The 19,881-nt window shown below is 40.6% G+C and overlaps 1 protein-coding gene and 2 non-coding genes across 3 annotated transcripts in view; all 3 read left to right on the top strand.

The window, feature by feature from the left end:
• LOC128524461 (nuclear factor 7, brain-like) overlaps window positions 1-19,881 on the top strand; it is a 561,325-nt gene that overhangs the window by 391,702 nt on the left and 149,742 nt on the right. The gene's annotated exons all lie outside the window — the stretch shown is intronic.
• trnas-aga (transfer RNA serine (anticodon AGA)) lies at window positions 9,245-9,326 on the top strand. Its single transcript has one exon. It is a non-coding gene; the product is annotated as a tRNA-Ser (tRNA).
• Window positions 9,621-9,703, top strand: trnal-cag (transfer RNA leucine (anticodon CAG)). Its single transcript has one exon. It is a non-coding gene; the product is annotated as a tRNA-Leu (tRNA).

Raw genomic sequence — 19,881 nt, 5'->3', positions numbered from 1 at the left:
TCGTCACTCAGGGTTCACTCTATTGAGACTGTGTCTGTTCCCCGAGCTAAAAACAAATTTAGAAAGACTCAGAAAGTCTGTTTTAGTAATTTAATTAGCATAAAGACCACAAACTTGGATCAGACTGAATGCGCAGCCGGCACCTCTGATCTGAAGCTAGGACTGTTAAATATTAGATCTCTCGCATCTAAAGCAGTTATAGTTAATGAAATTATCACAGATCAGGAGTTTGATATACTCTGTTTAACAGAAACCTGGATTAAACAGGACGAGTATGTAGCTCTAAATGAAGCTAGTCCTCCTGGATACAGCTACATACACCAGCCTCGGTTAACTAGTAGAGGAGGAGGCGTCGCAGTTATTCACAATGATAATTTGACTATTGTACAAAAACACGGACACAAATTTAATTCATTTGAAATTCTTTATAGTAACATAAGTGTATTTAACTATATTAAGTCAGCTCAGTCGATCCCGCTAATTGTCATTTACAGACCTCCAGGGCCGTACTCGCAATTTCTTAGTGAATTTGCAGATTTCCTCTCAAACCTAGTCGTTTCTGTAGACAAAATGTTAATTGCTGGAGATTTTAATATTCATTTTGAAAACCCAGAAGACCCTCTGAGAACTGCATTTATGTCTATACTGGACTCGGTAGGAGTAAATCAGTGTGTAGTAGGACCCACTCATAAAGCAGGTCACACTTTAGATTTAATAATATTATTTGGATTAAGTATAAAAAATTTATTCACAATACCACTATCTGAAGTTATCTCAGATCACTATCTTGTCTCAATTCAAGTGTGTCACAATAATAATGTACACACAGCGCCGCGCTACCGTATAAAACGTACATTCACATCAACTACCAAACAGAGTTTTATCAGTAATCTCCCAGAGTTCCCAACTACAATTAGATCACCGTCTGACCCCACAGAACTCGATCAGGCGACTGAATATTTAGAGTCGACATTTCGCTATACCCTAGATAATGTAGCTCCAGTTAAGAGAAAAATTATTAGAGATAAAAAACTTGCTCCCTGGTATAACGATCACACGCGCACTCTAAAACAGACCGCTCGGAAATTAGAACGTAAATGGCGTCAAACTAAATTACTAGTATTTCAAATAGCATGGAAGGAGAGCATCCTGAACTATAGAAAAGCTCTTAGTGTAGCTAGATCAACATATCTCTCCACTCTTATAGAAAATAACAAAAATAATCCTAGATTCTTATTTAATGCTGTAGCCAAATTAACCAGAAATAAGACCACTGCAGAAATCTCCACAACAACATCATGCAATAGTGAGGACTTCATGAACTTTTTTAATAATAAAATTGTAAATATTAGGCATAAAATTGAGGTTTTGAAACCGAACAATGTAATTGATGCAGATGTTAATCTAGCCATGTCAGACCAGAACCTAGAATACTTTACTCCCCTTGAAGAGAATGAACTAATTTCACTCATCTCTTCTTCAAATTCATCAACCTGTATATTAGATCCTGTACCGACACATTTTCTTAAACAGATAGTACCAGCAATAATAGAACCCCTGTTGAGAATAATTAATTCTTCACTCAGCATTGGATATGTTCCAAAATCTTTTAAATTAGCAGTTATCAAACCAATAATTAAGAAACCTGACCTCGACCCCTGTCAGCTGTCCAGTTACAGACCAATATCAAACCTCCCCTTTATCTCTAAGATCCTGGAAAAGATAGTAGCGGAGCAGCTATGCTCATATATACATAGAAATGGCATACATGAACTGTATCAGTCAGGATTTAGGCCTCATCACAGTACAGAGACAGCGCTCGTTAAAGTAGTAAATGACATTCTATTGGCCTCTGATCAGGGTTGTGTAACTATGCTTGTATTACTTGACCTCAGTGCAGCTTTTGACACTGTTGATCACGCTATTCTTCTTCACAGATTAGAAAATGTAGTGGGAATTAAGGGTACAGCCCTCTCCTGGCTCAGATCCTATCTGACCCATCGTTATCAGTATGTAGACTTAAATGGTGATTATTCTGCATGTTCTCTAGTGGAGTTTGGCGTTCCGCAGGGTTCAGTTTTAGGTCCACTGCTTTTTTCCCTTTACATGCTTCCTCTGGGCAACATAATCCGTAAGCATGGTATTAGTTTTCATTGTTATGCTGACGATACACAGTTATATGTCTCAGCAAAACCTGATGAGAAAAAACAGCTTACTAAAATTGAGCAATGTGTGCAGGACATAAGAAATTGGATGCTAATTAACTTCCTTCTGCTAAATCCGGATAAGACAGAAGTTCTAGTCATAGGACCGCATACAGCTAGGAGTAAAATTTTAGATCACACCGTAACTTTAGATGGCCTTTCTGTTCCATCAAATGCAACAGTGAAAGACCTTGGTGTGATTATTGATTCCAGCCTTTCATTTGAAGCACATGTAGATAATATTACCAGGATAGCATTCTTTCACCTCAGAAATATTGCCAGAATAAGAAATTTATTGTCGCCAAACGACGCAGAAAAACTAGTTCATGCTTTTATCACCTCTAGGTTGGACTATTGTAATGCCTTACTGTCTGGTTGTTCAGCTAGATGCATAAATAAGCTTCAGCTAGTCCAGAATGCAGCAGCGAGAGTCCTCACCAGAACCAGAAGATATGAGCACATCACCCCTATCTTATCTTCACTCCATTGGCTCCCTGTGAAATTTCGCATTGATTTTAAAATACTACTCTTGACATATAAAGCATTAAATGGTCTCGCGCCGCAGTACCTGAGCGAAATGCTAGTGTCTTACGATCCGCCACGCCTACTTCGATCAAAGGATGCAGGCTGCTTGTCAGTACCGCGTATTATGAAAAATACAGCTGGGGGCAGAGCTTTTTCTTATAAAGCCCCAAAGTTATGGAATAGTCTTCCAAATAGTGTTCGGGACTCAGACACAGTCTCAGTGTTTAAGTCCAGGCTAAAAACCTATTTATTTAGCCAAGCATTTTTATAAATAGATTTGCCATAGGTAAAGGAGCAGATCTGGGGGACTCATGGACGTAGAGTATTATGGTGAACTGGTATGTTTGGATGCTGTCTTCCTCACTCTCATTGATCACTCAGGTTTGCTGACGGTGAGGTGATTGTTTGCTTTACATGTCAGGAAGCCCTCATGTTTGTGTTTCCTTCTGGCTCTCCCTTTTAGTTATGCTGTCATAGTTAGTCCTGCCGGAGTCTCTGCTTGCACTCTACAGTTAATATACATTCACATTATACATTGTGTGACTGTGACCATACCTAACTGCCATCTCTCCTCTTCTTCTCTTTCCCCCCCTCTTTCTTTTTCCTCTCTCCTCCTGTCCCCCCCTTTCACTCTTTCTCTCTCTCTCTGTCGAGCTACACATGTCGTTCCTGAGCTGCCAGTGATCCAGACTCCCTCTGCCCTCCGGACCTGTCTGACCCATCCTGGTGCCCCGCTTCTGGCTGAAGATCTCGTCACATGGATGCCCCGTGTGTCTCTCTGGGATGCGTCTGGTGTCTGGGAATGATTCTCTCCACCTAGAAAATGGTTCTGGCCTTGACTGGTGTTGGCAACTGTTTCTCTGGGGACTTGACAGTTCGATAGTTCATGACTGGAACTTCTTACAAGTCTACCTGGGTCTTCAATAACTACCTGGACTCCATATTAACATCAATTAACATCAGCTATTATAGCTGAACTGCCTCCCACCCTACACACTGTATAAATGCAGATCATTTACTCTTTCTGTTTCACCCAAATGAGGATGGGTTCCCTGTTGAGTCTGGTTCCTCTCAAGGTTTCTTCCTATTACAATCTCAGGGAGTTTTTCCTTGCCACTGTCGCCCTCGGCTTGCTCACCAGGGACAAACTGACCATTTTGATTCATACAAATTCACATTTCATACAAACTTAAATAATTCTTTTGACTATGTAAAGCTGCTTTGCGGCAATGAAAATTGCTAAAAGCGCTATACAAATAAAATTGAATTGAATTGAATTGAAAACGGGTGAAAATCCTTAAGAAAATGTCAAGTTTTAGATCTGTAAATGGCACACAAGCCACAGCAAACAAAAGGTTATGGCTGATCTCCAGCCATAGTCCTAACAAGCATATCACAACAGTCAGGGGGGAGGAATTAAAATCCACATGCCATGCACATCTAAAAGCAAGCAAGCGTTCATCAGATTGCTGCTGTGGACTTTGGCTCTTTGTCCCATAAGGATTGCGTGAATCAATGTCGTAACCTTTTGTTGAAGCTGGAGTTGAGCTGAGGGCTTGATTTGGGACAAATGGGCGGAAACATGTGGAAAACAATGATATTTCTTAAATTCAGCTGACAAGTCATTCAATCAAATATGGCACATAGGAAAGTGCATCTTGAACAGGGATTCCTGACCAAAGATTTCATTTTAGACATGGTGTGTGGATAAAAAGAAGGTAACAAGTTAGTGTCTCTGGCGGGGCATCGAACCCGCAACCTTTGAATAGCTCCACAGCTGAGTCCAGAAGTCCAACACGCTATCCATTGCATCACAGAGCCAACCAGGGTGTTTTTTTTCAGGCTCTCCAAGATTCATGGATGCTCGAGTTCATTGGGCAGATGCTTTTCTGTTGCTACTAATCAAATTCCACCAAATGCAAACAACTATGGCAGGTGCTGATCCCACAAGCTGTCAACAGCGTCCACAGAATGCCTTGATTTCACCATGGAATTTGCCACAGATCCCTGTCTGACTTGCAAAGTTATTCAACTCTGGCTGTAAGAAAGGCAAGAAAGGGATAGCTTTCGCACCAACAGATGATTGTTGCAGTAGACACTGCTTGGATAGCACTGTAGCATGGAGACCTCAACATATACACACTGGAGTAAGCGCTAGATAACATATTAAATAAGGTATCTCCTCATCACCCATAGATTAAACGTTTTGTGGTATAAGGTCCTACAAATCCGAGACATCATGTTACCACACGAATGACGATTTGGCAGCAGCATTATTCTGTTGCGTTTCTGTGAATGAGCCTCATACACTTGATTTGATGCTTGCAAAGGTCCCCAACAGCTGAATAATCGCAACCACAGGTCAAATTATATGTCAGAAGAAGGCAGCCAAACCAATGCAAATGCAAGAAATTATCTGCTCTAGTCATCGTCCTAACAGACAAATGTTTAAAGGTGTGGTAAAAAGAATTGCAGTCGCAATGTAGCTAATGACCGGATCATAATGTTGACAGCAGTTGTGCTAGGGATACACAAGATAGGACTCTAATCTTGGCTAATCAGAAAGCTTGTGCATTGTGTGACTTTAACCCATGAGCTGTTAACGGTCAGACATGAAGCAAAGATTTCATTTCCTCCACTGAAACCAGTCTGATCTGCATAGCAACAGAAGTGCCCCTCAAGAGGCATTGCTGGGATTTAAATGCTCCTGTTCACCTCTCCTGGGATCTCCTGTTTACTAGACGTCTCTGCACATGGTTGTGTTGTTGAGGCAAAGCACTGAGCTGAACTTCATTTTCACAGATACTGAAAAATTCTTTTGAGATGTTCCACCGCATGTTTGAATGCAGAAGTCAAGGAATCAGCTTCTGGATGATGATGGGGTATGAAAAGTTGTCTTGTTTATGATTTATAGGATTATTTCATCTTTCTCAATGTATTTTGCAGCATGTATGGTTGCAGAGGCTGCTCTCTAAACTGCTTTGCTGTTTTTCTAAGGTAAAACGTGAACGTGGTTCCTGTCTGAAGCCTAAAAATCCTGAACTTAAGCCAACCGATACACTTGCGTGTATTGGAAAGATCAAGCGCTTGCTTTGGGGAGGAGGTCAAGTCATGAAATCAGACGTGGCAAAAGTCCCAGCATATGTTTGATTGGTGAAGTCAAGGAATCAGCTTCTATTTGACAATTGGGTATAAAAAGTTATCATTGTTCATGATTCATAGGTTCATTTCATCTTTCTGTCTGTATTTTGCAGCATTGCCCATAGATGGTTGGAGAGGTTGCTCTCTAAACTGCTTTCCTGTTTTGCTAAGGTAAAACGTCTACTCTGGATCAGACAAAGACATCCACATCGGATCGTAGTAGCTTTCAGCAACTTATCACTGTATGCTTTCTTAGAAAATGGGCACAAGGGAGCTTTCAGCAATGTATTTTTATGTATACATACACATATATGTATATATATTGAAGTGCAGTGTGTAGTGCAACCTCGGGCAATTGGGCCATGTACAAATGACCTACGGATACACAAGATCGGACTGTAAACTTGGCTAATCAGAAAGCTTGTGCATTGTGTGACCTTAACCCATTTAATGGTCAGACATAAAGCAAAGATTTTTTTTTTTCCACAGAAACCAGTCTGACCTGCATAGCAACAGAGGTGCACAGTGAGAGGCACTGCTGGGATTCAAACCCAGGATCTCCTGTTTACTAGACAGGCTCTTTAACCAACTAAGCCACAGCGCCACAACCAAACCTTAGCCTGTCGCATATACTCTCGCGTATCTGAGATGCTCCAGCACAGGAACTTGACTATCAAGCTAAGATTGTCTCCACTGGCATGCAGCATGATAGGACCATGAATGAAGTCCCACAGTGCTATACCATGCTTCACAGAGCACGCCAAAACTGCCAGTCATGGTGTTTCGACTCAGGTTGTTCCAAGTTCATTGCAGGCAAAGATCATGCCTGTTGCAGTAGATTTCAGGCTTGCAAAAATAAACAAACTTCAAAACACTGTATGGTATATATTTGCAACTGGCATACAGTTTACAGCAAAAAAAAAAAAAAAAAAAAAAAATATAAATATATATATATATATATATATATATATACTAGCTTATTGACAGCCATTGTCCTCATTTAAATGTAACCAAATGTCAACATCAGGCAAATGTTCCACGGCTACTCAGAAAATGATTCAATTCTTGCAAATCAAAATGCCAGTTTTCATTCACTTCTCTGGGAGGAATAGAGCTACCTTGCTTGACACCATGGACAGGTGTCTACCTCTGGAAAACACATGAAAACTGAGCAGATATCCTGGCTGAAAGCAAGATACCCTGCCACAACCTGAGACCACAAGCACTTAAGCCTTGAGTTCCTCATGCAGTTGGACCCAGACCTTGTCTGGTGTACCAAGAGATGAAACTCACAACAGGCACTGCTGGGATTTGAACCCAGGATCTCCTGTTTACAAGACAGGTGCTTTCACCAGCTAAGCCACATGCAAACCTCGCTGAGCTCGTAAGACGAGTACTCAACCAGCGATGCCATGCAAATGCTTTGATGTTTGTTTGCACATCCTAACTTTGATTTCGGCTTGATAAGATCCCAAAACGGGTGAAAATCCTTAAGAAAATGTCAAGTTTTAGATCTGTAAATGGCACACAAGCCACAGCAAACAAAAGGTTATGGCTGATCTCCAGCCATAGTCCTAACAAGCATATCACAACAGTCAGGGGGGAGGAATTAAAATCCACATGCCATGCACATCTAAAAGCAAGCAAGCGTTCATCAGATTGCTGCTGTGGACTTTGGCTCTTTGTCCCATAAGGATTGCGTGAATCAATGTCGTAACCTTTTGTTGAAGCTGGAGTTGAGCTGAGGGCTTGATTTGGGACAAATGGGCGGAAACATGTGGAAAACAATGATATTTCTTAAATTCAGCTGACAAGTCATTCAATCAAATATGGCACATAGGAAAGTGCATCTTGAACAGGGATTCCTGACCAAAGATTTCATTTTAGACATGGTGTGTGGATAAAAAGAAGGTAACAAGTTAGTGTCTCTGGCGGGGCATCGAACCCGCAACCTTTGAATAGCTCCACAGCTGAGTCCAGAAGTCCAACACGCTATCCATTGCATCACAGAGCCAACCAGGGTGTTTTTTTTCAGGCTCTCCAAGATTCATGGATGCTCGAGTTCATTGGGCAGATGCTTTTCTGTTGCTACTAATCAAATTCCACCAAATGCAAACAACTATGGCAGGTGCTGATCCCACAAGCTGTCAACAGCGTCCACAGAATGCCTTGATTTCACCATGGAATTTGCCACAGATCCCTGTCTGACTTGCAAAGTTATTCAACTCTGGCTGTAAGAAAGGCAAGAAAGGGATAGCTTTCGCACCAACAGATGATTGTTGCAGTAGACACTGCTTGGATAGCACTGTAGCATGGAGACCTCAACATATACACACTGGAGTAAGCGCTAGATAACATATTAAATAAGGTATCTCCTCATCACCCATAGATTAAACGTTTTGTGGTATAAGGTCCTACAAATCCGAGACATCATGTTACCACACGAATGACGATTTGGCAGCAGCATTATTCTGTTGCGTTTCTGTGAATGAGCCTCATACACTTGATTTGATGCTTGCAAAGGTCCCCAACAGCTGAATAATCGCAACCACAGGTCAAATTATATGTCAGAAGAAGGCAGCCAAACCAATGCAAATGCAAGAAATTATCTGCTCTAGTCATCGTCCTAACAGACAAATGTTTAAAGGTGTGGTAAAAAGAATTGCAGTCGCAATGTAGCTAATGACCGGATCATAATGTTGACAGCAGTTGTGCTAGGGATACACAAGATAGGACTCTAATCTTGGCTAATCAGAAAGCTTGTGCATTGTGTGACTTTAACCCATGAGCTGTTAATGGTCAGACATGAAGCAAAGATTTCATTTCCTCCACTGAAACCAGTCTGATCTGCATAGCAACAGAAGTGCCCCTCAAGAGGCATTGCTGGGATTTAAATGCTCCTGTTCACCTCTCCTGGGATCTCCTGTTTACTAGACGTCTCTGCACATGGTTGTGTTGTTGAGGCAAAGCACTGAGCTGAACTTCCTTTTCAAAGATACTGAAAAATTCTTTTGACATGTTCCACCGCATGTTTGAGTGCAGAACTCAAGGAATCAGCTTCTGGATGACGATGGGGTATGAAAAGTTGTCTTGTTTATGATTTATAGGTTTATTTCATCTTTCTCACTGTATTTTGCAGCATTGCCCATAGATGGTTGCAGAGGCTGCTCTCTAAACTGCTTTGCTGTTTTTCTAAGGTAAAACGTGAACGTGGTTCCTGTCTGAAGCCTAAAAATCCCGAACTTAAGCCAACCGATACACTTGCGTGTATTGGAAAGATCCAAGGCTTGCTTTGGGGAGGAGGTCAAGTCATGAAATGAGACGTGGCAAAAGTCTATTCAACCACGGGCCCACACTATGTAAGCACACGCGGTGTAGTCGTGGCCGAGTGGTTAAGGCGATGGACTAGAAATCCATTGGGGTCTCCCCGCGCAGGTTCGAATCCTGCCGATTACGTCTGTTATATTGCGCAAGAAAGACATGTTGCAACTCATTGTGTTGTGGCTGTGATTTGTAACAAATTTCCTCATGCCCTTAAGAGTTGGTGATTTGCTGAAGACATAATGGTGACATCCTGCCCCCTTTTCATCCTCAATAGCTGCTGCTTTGGTGGAGAAATCCTGTCACCCCTTCCCAACGTTGATCTGTCTTCCAATGACAAGCTGCCTCATAGACATCCGATCGGTTATATGAGTGCGTGGCCAGCGACCTGTAAACCGTGCAAGACGTGACCTTTCTAGAGCCCGCCGTGTCAGGATGGCCGAGCGGTCTAAGGCGCTGCGTTCAGGTCGCAGTCTCCCCTGGAGGCGTGGGTTTGAATCCCACTTCTGACAAGAGCCCCTTCTCTTTGTTGCATTTAGGAAATCATGTATGGATCTGCATCAATAACCTTGACCTCTCACAGCATAGCTTTGCTTGCTAGCGAAGAAGTTGGCACTTTTCTTCATCAAGCGCTTGCTTCTTCAATTTTTTGGACGATGTAGACATGGTTGTGTTGTTGAGGCAAAGCCCGGAGCAGGGTGCCAAAATCAAGGCTACAGGTTCTGAGCTGAACTTCCTTTTCACGCATGCTGAAAAATTATTTTGAGATGTCCCAGCACATGTTTGATTGGTGAAGTCAAGGAATCAGCTTCTATTTGACAATTGGGTATGAAAACTTGTCATTGTTCATGATTCATAGGTTCATTTCATCTTTCTGTCTGTATTTTGCAGCATTGCCCATAGATGGTTGGAGAGGTTGCTCTCTAAACTGCTTTCCTGTTTTGCTAAGGTAAAACGTCTACTCTGGATCAGACAAAGACATCCACATCGGATCGTAGTAGCTTTCAGCAACTTATCACTGTATGCTTTCTTAGAAAATGGGCACAAGCGAGCTTTCAGTAATGTAATTTTATGTATACATACACATATATTTATATATATTGAAGTGCAGTGTGTAGTGCAATCTTGGGCAATTGGGCCATGTACAATTTGCAATATAGCTAATGACCTACGGATACACAAGATCGGACTGTAAACTTGGCTAATCAGAAAGCTTGTGCATTGTGTGACCTTAACCCATTTAATGGTCAGACATAAAGCAAAGATTTCCTTTTTTCCACAGAAACCAGTCTGACCTGCATAGCAACAGAGGTGCACAGTGAGAGGCACTGCTGGGATTCGAACCCAGGATCTCCTGTTTACTAGACAGGCACTTTAACCAACTAAGCCACAGCGCCAATGGCCTGGGTGGCACCTTAGGCATGACCCAGCACTTTTAACTGAGCCTCTCCTGGCCAAGCCATAATCTGATTGCAATGCTAATATTTCCTTCATCCGCATGCAAACCTCGCTGAGCTTGTGAGACGAGTACTCAACCAGCGATGTCATGCAAATGCTTTGATGTTTGCTTGCCCATCCTAACTTTGATTTCGGCTTGATAAGATCCCAAAACGGGTAAAAATCTTCAAGAAAATGTCAAGTTTTAGATCTGTAAATGGCACACAAGCCACAGCAATTGCAGTATTGGGGTAATATATTACAAAGTAGTACATTAATGTAATTAATGTAATGCAATATTCCTAAATTCAGTATTTACATTAGTTATTAAACAAGCAACTTGCTTTCCATAGCTTCAATTATCTGCATAATGGTCTCTGCTGAATCCTGGGGGAATTGATTTTACTCCCCACAGCGGGCTGTAGGAAGCAGCACTTTAGCAGTGAGTGACTTTAAATAAGAATACAGCTCCTCTCAAATTTAACACTGAGGTGACTGAAGATTTAAAGTCACGCTTTGTCTGGGCGCTAAAGAGACGCTTGTCTGGGCAGTGAAGAGCTCATTCCAAGGAGAAACAGTTTATCTGACAAACGATTAGAGAAACTCCTCCTCCAAAAGTATTAAAAGAAAAGAAAAATCACTATTTTCATGACAATTTCAAACATTTAAATAATGACAATACAGGAAATTAGGATAACTCGTTATGTAATTAAATTGCCACACAACTATCAGTATTTAGTATGAAGTCATTTTCTTCCAAACCTGAGGATTCTGTACAGAGATGGACACCATGGCTTCAGTAAGTAAAAGTCCTGCCACCTAACTTTTCCATCAATTAACTAAAGCAGCTAATTTTAATTAACACAACTCTTCACCCAGACCCGAATTACGTGACGTCACCTGTTCTGTACACACAGAGAACTAATACAGGTCACATGCTGTTCTAATACTTTTGGCCACCTCTCTCTCTCCCTTGTGTGTTCGTATCAAACATCAGTCTGGGTCTCATGCTCACTAGCATAACTTTAACTGAACTTTGGTTAAATTCCAGTTCAATCACAGTTAAATGACTTGAATATCTGACAGTATATAATTAGTGTAACACACTGCAGGTGTGTGCTTTTTAAAGTAAAATATTTTAGTTTAATAAATTCAGAAGAATTTACTAAAAAACTAATGATACAACAGTGATTACATTTCAAAAGGTTTTTCTAAGGCTGCTATAATTCAAATAATTATGATGCTACTTTTCTTCCATACCAACACACACATACACACTATTACACACACATTTACTGACAAACTACTGTCATTTCTAAGAGTTGGTGGTAAAGAAAGTCCTGTAAAGATGGGGGCCAAGATGGCGGCATGACAGGTGGATGGAGGTATTATTAGGAAATTTGAAATAGGATGATTATATAACCATGATAACAGATTATTAATATATAAATGTGTAAGTGAGTTTTGTACTCTCATTATTCACCTTGCGTTGATTTACCTATGGGCAGAAATAAAGTTAGACAGATTTCCAGCGAGACAACACGAGCGTCATCCATGGAGCCTGTTAAAAGCGCTGATGGGAAAGTTAGCAGTGTCTCCTCCATGGAGTTGAATTCATCAGAAATTGCTGAGGATCTTAATAACTGGTTTGACTTACGCCCCGATATGGATGATTTTCTTGCGATTCCTCTACCTACAACTCCCTTAAAACCTGCCCCAAAGAAAACAAAAAGAGATCCTATAGATAGTAATGACTCCTCAATGTAAATTCTTACGGTCATTCATGAGCTCTCTAAAAAATATGATCAGATGTTCCAGAAAATTTCAGTAATTGAAATAACACCTGGATCAACAGCTAAGCAGATTCAGACTTTGTCATCTATGGTTACTCAGCTTGTTACTGAGGTAGCAACACATAAGGAGTCTCTTAGAGTTGTGGCCACAATCATTCAGGAGCTCCAAAACGCAAATAAAACCCTAAAGGCCGAAATTGGAGAAAGCAAGCGTTACAGCTGGAAATGGACATTAAAATTAATTCAATTCAATTCAATTCAATTTTATTTGTATAGCGCTTTTAGCAATTTTCATTGCCGCAAAGCAGCTTTACATAGTCAAAAGAATTATTTAGGTTTGTATGAAATGTGAATTTGTATGAATCAAAATGGTCAGTTTGTCCCTGGTGAGCAAGCCGAGGGCGACAGTGGCAAGGAAAAACTCCCTGAGATGGTAAGAGGAAGAAACCTTGAGAGGAACCAGACTCAACAGGGAACCCATCCTCATTTGGGTGAAACAAAAAGCAGTAAAAGATCTGCATTTATACAGTGTGTAGGGTGGGAGGCAGTTCAGCTATAATAGCTGATGTTAATTGATGTTAATATGGAGTCCAGGTAGTTATTGAAGACCCAGGTAGACTTGTAAGAAGTTCCAGTCATGAACTATCGAACTGTCAAGTCCCCAGAGAAACAGTTGCCAACACCAGTCAAGGCCAGAACCATTTTCTAGGTAGAGAGAACCATTCCCAGACACCAGACGCATCCCAGAGAGACACACGGGGCATCCATGTGACGAGATCTTCAGCCAGAAGCGGGGCACCAGGATGGGTCAGACAGGTCCGGAGGGCAGAGGGAGTCTGGATCACTGGCAGCTCAGGAACGACATGTGTAGCTCGACAGAGAGAGAGAGAAAGAGTGAAAGGGGGAGACAGGAGGAGAGAGGAAAAAGAAAGAGGGGGGGAAAGAGAAGAAGAGGAGAGATGGCAGTTAGGTATGGTCACAGTCACACGATGTATAATGTGAATGTATATTAACTGTAGAGTGCAAGCAGATACTCCGGCAGGACTAACTATGACAGCATAACTAAAAGGGAGAGCCAGAAGGAAACACAAACATGAAGGCTTCCTGACATGTAAAGCAAACAATCCCCTCACCGTCAGCAAACCTGAGTGATCAATGAGAGTGAGGAAGACAGCATCCAAACATACCAGTTCACCATAATACTCTACGTCCATGAGTCCCCCAGATCTGCTCCTTTACCTATGGCAAATCTATTTATAAAAATGCTCGGCTAAATAAATAGGTTTTTAGCCTGGACTTAAACACTGAGACTGTGTCTGAGTCCCGAACACTATTTGGAAGACTATTCCATAACTTTGGGGCTTTGTAAGAAAAAGCTCTGCCCCCAGCTGTATTTTTCATAATACGCAGTACTGACAAGTAGCCTGCATCCTTTGATCGAAGTAGGCGTGGCGGATCGTAAGACACTAGCAGTTCGCTCAGGTACTGCGGCGCGAGACCATTTAATGCTTTATATGTCAAGAGTAGTATTTTAAAATCAATGCGAAATTTCACAGGGAGCCAATGGAGTGAAGATAAGATAGGGGTGATGTGCTCATATCTTCTGGTTCTGGTGAGGACTCTCGCTGCTGCATTCTGGACTAGCTGAAGCTTATTTATGCATCTAGCTGAACAACCAGACAGTAAGGCATTACAATAGTCCAACCTAGAGGTGATAAAAGCATGAACTAGTTTTTCTGCGTCGTTTAGCGACAATAAATTTCTTATTCTGGCAATATTTCTGAGGTGAAAGAATGCTATCCTGGTAATATTATCTACATGTGCTTCAAATGAAAGGCTGGAATCAATAATCACACCAAGGTCTTTCACTGTTGCATTTGATGGAACAGAAAGGCCATCTAAAGTTACGGTATGATCTAAAATTTTACTCCTAGCTGTATGCGGTCCTATGACTAGAACTTCTGTCTTATCCGGATTTAGCAGAAGGAAGTTAGTTAGCATCCAATTTCTTATGTCCTGCACACATTGCTCAATTTTAGTAAGCTGTTTTTTCTCATCAGGTTTTGCTGAGACATATAACTGTGTATCATCAGCATAACAATGAAAACTAATACCATGCTTACGGATTAAGTTGCCCAGAGGAAGCATGTAAAGGGAAAAAAGCAGTGGACCTAAAACTGAACCCTGCGGAACGCCAAACTCCACTAGAGAACATGCAGAATAATCACCATTTAAGTCTACATACTGATAACGATGGGTCAGATAGGATCTGAGCCAGGAGAGGGCTGTACCCTTAATTCCCACTACATTTTCTAATCTGTGAAGAAGAATAGCGTGATCAACAGTGTCAAAAGCTGCACTGAGGTCAAGTAATACAAGCATAGTTACACAACCCTGATCAGAGGCCAATAGAATGTCATTTACTACTTTAACGAGCGCTGTCTCTGTACTGTGATGAGGCCTAAATCCTGACTGATACAGTTCATGTATGCCATTCCTATGTATATATGAGCATAGCTGCTCCGCTACTATCTTTTCCAGGATCTTAGAGATAAAGGGGAGGTTTGATATTGGTCTGTAACTGGACAGCTGACAGGGGTCGAGGTCAGGTTTCTTAATTATTGGTTTGATAACTGCTAATTTAAAAGATTTTGGAACATATCCAATGCTGAGTGAAGAATTAATTATTCTCAACAGGGGTTCTATTATTGCTGGTACTATCTGTTTAAGAAAATGTGTCGGTACAGGATCTAATATACAGGTTGATGAATTTGAAGAAGAGATGAGTGAAATTAGTTCATTCTCTTCAAGGGGAGTAAAGTATTCTAGGTTCTGGTCTGACATGGCTAGATTAACATCTGCATCAATTACATTGTTCGGTTTCAAAACCTCAATTTTATGCCTAATATTTACAATTTTATTATTAAAAAAGTTCATGAAGTCCTCACTATTGCATGATGTTGTTGTGGAGATTTCTGCAGTGGTCTTATTTCTGGTTAATTTGGCTACAGCATTAAATAAGAATCTAGGATTATTTTTATTTTCTTCTATAAGAGTGGAGAGATATGTTGATCTAGCTACACTAAGAGCTTTTCTATAGTTCAGGATGCTCTCCTTCCATGCTATTTGAAATACTAGTAATTTAGTTTGACGCCATTTACGCTCTAATTTCCGAGCGGTCTGTTTTAAAGTGCGCGTGTGATCGTTATACCAGGGAGCAAGTTTTTTATCTCTAATAATTTTTCTTTTGGCTGGAGCTACATTATCTAGGGTATAGCGAAATGTCGACTCTAAATATTCAGTCGCCTGATCGAGTTCTGTGGGGTCAGACGGTGATCTAATCGAAGTTGGGAACTCTGGGAGATTACTGATAAAACTCTGTTTGGTAGTTGATGTGAATGTACGTTTCATACGGTAGCGCGGCGCTGTGTGTACATTATTATTGTGACACACTTGCAATGAGACAAGATAGTGATCTGAGATAACTTCAGATAGTGGTATTGTGAATAAATTTCTTATACTTAATCCAAATAATATTATTAAATCTAAAGTGTGACCTGCTTTATGAGTGGGTCCTACTACACACTGATTTACTCCTACCGAGTCCAGTATAGACATAAATGCAGTTCTCAGAGGGTCTTCTGGGTTTTCAAAATGAATATTAAAATCTCCAGCAATTAACACTTTGTCTACAGAAATGACTAGGTTTGAGAGGAAATCTGCAAATTCACTAAGAAATTCCGAGTACGGCCCTGGAGGTCTGTAAATGACAATTAGCGGGATCGACTGAGCTGACTTAATATAGTTAAATACACTTATGTTACTATAAAGAATTTCAAATGAATTAAATTTGTGTCCGTGTTTTTGTACAATAGTCAAATTATCATTGTGAATAACTGCGACGCCTCCTCCTCTACCAGTTAACCGAGGCTGGTGTATGTAGCTGTATCCAGGAGGACTAGCCTCATTTAGAGCTACATACTCGTCCTGTTTAATCCAGGTTTCTGTTAAACAGAGTATATCAAACTCCTGATCTGTGATAATTTCATTAACTATAACTGCTTTAGATGCGAGAGATCTAATATTTAACAGTCCTAGCTTCAGATCAGAGGTGCCGGCTGCGCATTCAGTCTGATCCAAGTTTGTGGTCTTTATGCTAATTAAATTACTAAAACAGACTTTCTGAGTCTTTCTAAATTTGTTTTTAGCTCGGGGAACAGACACAGTCTCAATAGAGTGAACCCTGAGTGACGACTCTATGCAGCTAGCAGACGGTTGGTTTAGCGTAAGGGATCTAATGTTGAGAAGTCCAAACTTTAGAGGTAGACTTCGATTACTTATTTGGGCTTTTTCTGGTTTAATGGTTACCAGATTGTTTCGGCTGGATTTAACGAATTTATTATTTTTTCTCACTAATCGGGGAATAGACACAGTTTCTATAGTACAAGCTATGTGTGTGCGTCTATTAGTATGGTGAGTTGTATTGTGGCTGGTATCTAAAGAATCTGAGGTATGACTTACCGCAAGTCAGATGGTTCGTAATGTCCTGGAGATGTTGTCAGAGAGGACCGCTGCTCCAGCTCTGCTAGGGTGCAGGCCATCTGTGCGGTAGAGCCTAGGACGCTCCCAGAAAACATTCCAGTTATCAACAAAGGGTAATCTCTGTTGTTGACACCAAGATTGTAACCATTCATTGAAGGCAAATAATCTACTGAACCTCTCGATTCCTCTCTGAAATGTCGGAAGCGGTCCAGATACGACGATCTTTGTCGTGGGTGATGTGCTGCGGACCTTCTCAACCAGGCTCCTGAAGTCCTTCTTTAGGATCTCCGTCTGCCTCAGCCTGATGTCGTTGGTGCCAGCATGGAGAACCACAGCTCGAATGTTCTTCCTCAGGGCCGCAGCCACAGCATCAGAGAGAAGGATGGAGATGGATGGAGATGTTTGGAAAGATTTGATTGATGTCCTTAGCAACTTAGTGCCTGGCATCAGTGATGACCTTGGGGGTGCCGTTGATATTGCAAATCGTCTTGGACCGAAAAGAGGGGATGGTTCCCACGGATCCATCATTATCTTGTTTGCACTCTGTTGTTTTCACAATACAGTTTGGCAAGCTGCCAGATGTTGTAAATTCCTTTTCGACAACAAGTTACGGCTCAGCGAAGTGCTCTCACCAGAAGATAGGAACTTTGGCGCCTTGTTAAAAAAGCCAGAGATGAGGACAAAAAAGCGTCCTTTCGGGGGATCCTTCGCATTAAATGACGGGAAAAGATTCAATTACGTTGATGTAAGATAGACTTGTCCTATGGCTAATGTTAATGGTTCTCAACCATATTGTCTGTGTGGACAATTTTCATGGCTTTGATGACCTCATTTGACTTTGTAAAAGACCTACACTTGAAGGAGGTCTAACTGACTATTGTCTACTCTTACTTCCAAGTGGATAAAAGTTAGCAATTATGAATCACTTTTGTTCCTTCTGTTGAACTCACAAACCCCTCCTTTCCAGAAAAACGAAACGCCCATTACCATAACTGAACGACGGCTCTGGAGACCTGTCAATACATAGAAAAAATGGCGTCGGTTTTACCCTGTAACGACCAGCTAATTTAATATTAACTGTGGCTACAAAAATTGAGAGGTCTTTTATCTTTGTATTGGAGTTGCGTTAAAAGGCTGGTGAGCAAAAGGACAAACACAAACAATTAAATAAAACAAATGTGTATTATACAAAACTAAATAAAACTCTCTCGTTTTCTTTTTTATATTTATTTTTCTATGTGTTTAAGCAGACCTGGCATGAATGCTCGGTCACATTAACAAGAGTGTGGTAACGTTAATTGTAAGATTGTTTGCAAGTTGTTTGTGACATAGAACGTGGGCGGACATTATGCAAATATGTTACAGAGTGATGTGGATCCGTAACAGAGTAAAAATAGATTTGCTTACGATTCGCTTAGACGAATGTGAGCCGACTCTTTTTTTCAATAGACAAAAACTCCATTTATTGTGCACTGTCAGCATCACAGATAGTGCAGATAGTTTATGTTCACATACAGCTACATGACACACTGCATGAAAGATCATATTTGAAAAAGCATAATAGGGGGTGTTTAAAGTGACATTTATTTCTTTTTGCGTACTTGCATTAGAATAACATGCAAGGTTGTAAAGGATATATTCCGTGCTAAAAGATTATGTTGGATTATATATTATTCCTATTTCAATTTAAGAATTTGTCTGTTCAGATTTAAGAGGTATTAGATCATATTTTTGTGTTTAATGAAATTTAAATAAAATTAGTTTTTTGTTGTTTCTTTAAACGTAAGGGGTTTATGTGATGCTGTAAGAGAGAAGTAAAGGGTCTAAACTGTCAAAAGTAGTTATAATTATAATTTTGATTGATTGCTCAAAGGTTAAAAGGTCAAGGGTAATCATAATTAATCTTATGTTGACATGTCTAGGTCAAAGGTCACTGTAATTTGTGAAAAATGCTTTTGAGTAATTAAGGAAGTAATTGTATAATTATTTAACTGTGATTATGTTGCCATTTTCCAAACAGGGTTTGAATGATTAAAGATATTAATGATGTTAAATGATCCCGTGTGTCCCTGACACACACACACACACGCGCATCCACATCCCTTAAACCTCAACTACATCTCGGTCATGCAAAATCTACCCATTCGGCATGCTTTGAACGAGGGTGAAGTTAAGTTCGGTAACTTTTTCATAGATGGTTACTGTACAGTGGGTCAGACGCAAAAGGCTTTTGAGTTTCTTGGTTGTTTTTTATTACGGGTGTGAAAAGTGTTTTCCCTCAATGACAGCGCATTTTCTCACAGTAGCTTCGGAGATGTCCATCAAAAATCATTGGAAAAAATCAAGGATTTGCAAGAATTTCATAATTTACATGTTACAACAATATGGGAACATGAGTGGAGTGAAATGAAGAAAAGCGACAGTAGCATGATAAACTTTCTAAAAGAGTTTGACTTTCCGGAGCGCTTAAACCCTCGTGATGCCCTTTATGGTGGTCGAACAAATGCGTTACATTTACATTACGTAGCTAACCCTGGTGAGAGAATCGATAATTTTTATTTTACTGCTCTTTACCCGTATGTAAAGACAAGACAAAGACGTACCCTATCGGTCACCCTATCATCATTTATCGCGACTTTGAGACTCTGGAGAATTCTTTCGGTATAATCAGAGCTAAATTATTACCGCCTAGGGGTTTGTGGGCACCCGTTCTTCCATATCACATGAAAAGCAAACTCCTCTTTCCTCTATGTAGAACATGTTGCGAAAAGCAACAACAACAGCAATGCAACCACGCTGAGCAGGCCAGAGCTCTGACAGGTACATGGGCCTCTATCGAAATAGCTGAAGCCATCGAAAAAGGCTACAAAATATTTAAAGTGTTTGAAGTCTGGCACTTTGCTCAAAAGTCCGACAAT

Source organism: Clarias gariepinus, chromosome 5 (genome assembly GCF_024256425.1).
Source record: "Clarias gariepinus isolate MV-2021 ecotype Netherlands chromosome 5, CGAR_prim_01v2, whole genome shotgun sequence".
NCBI lineage: Eukaryota > Metazoa > Chordata > Actinopteri > Siluriformes > Clariidae > Clarias > Clarias gariepinus.
This window is presented reverse-complemented; position numbering and strand designations above follow the sequence as displayed.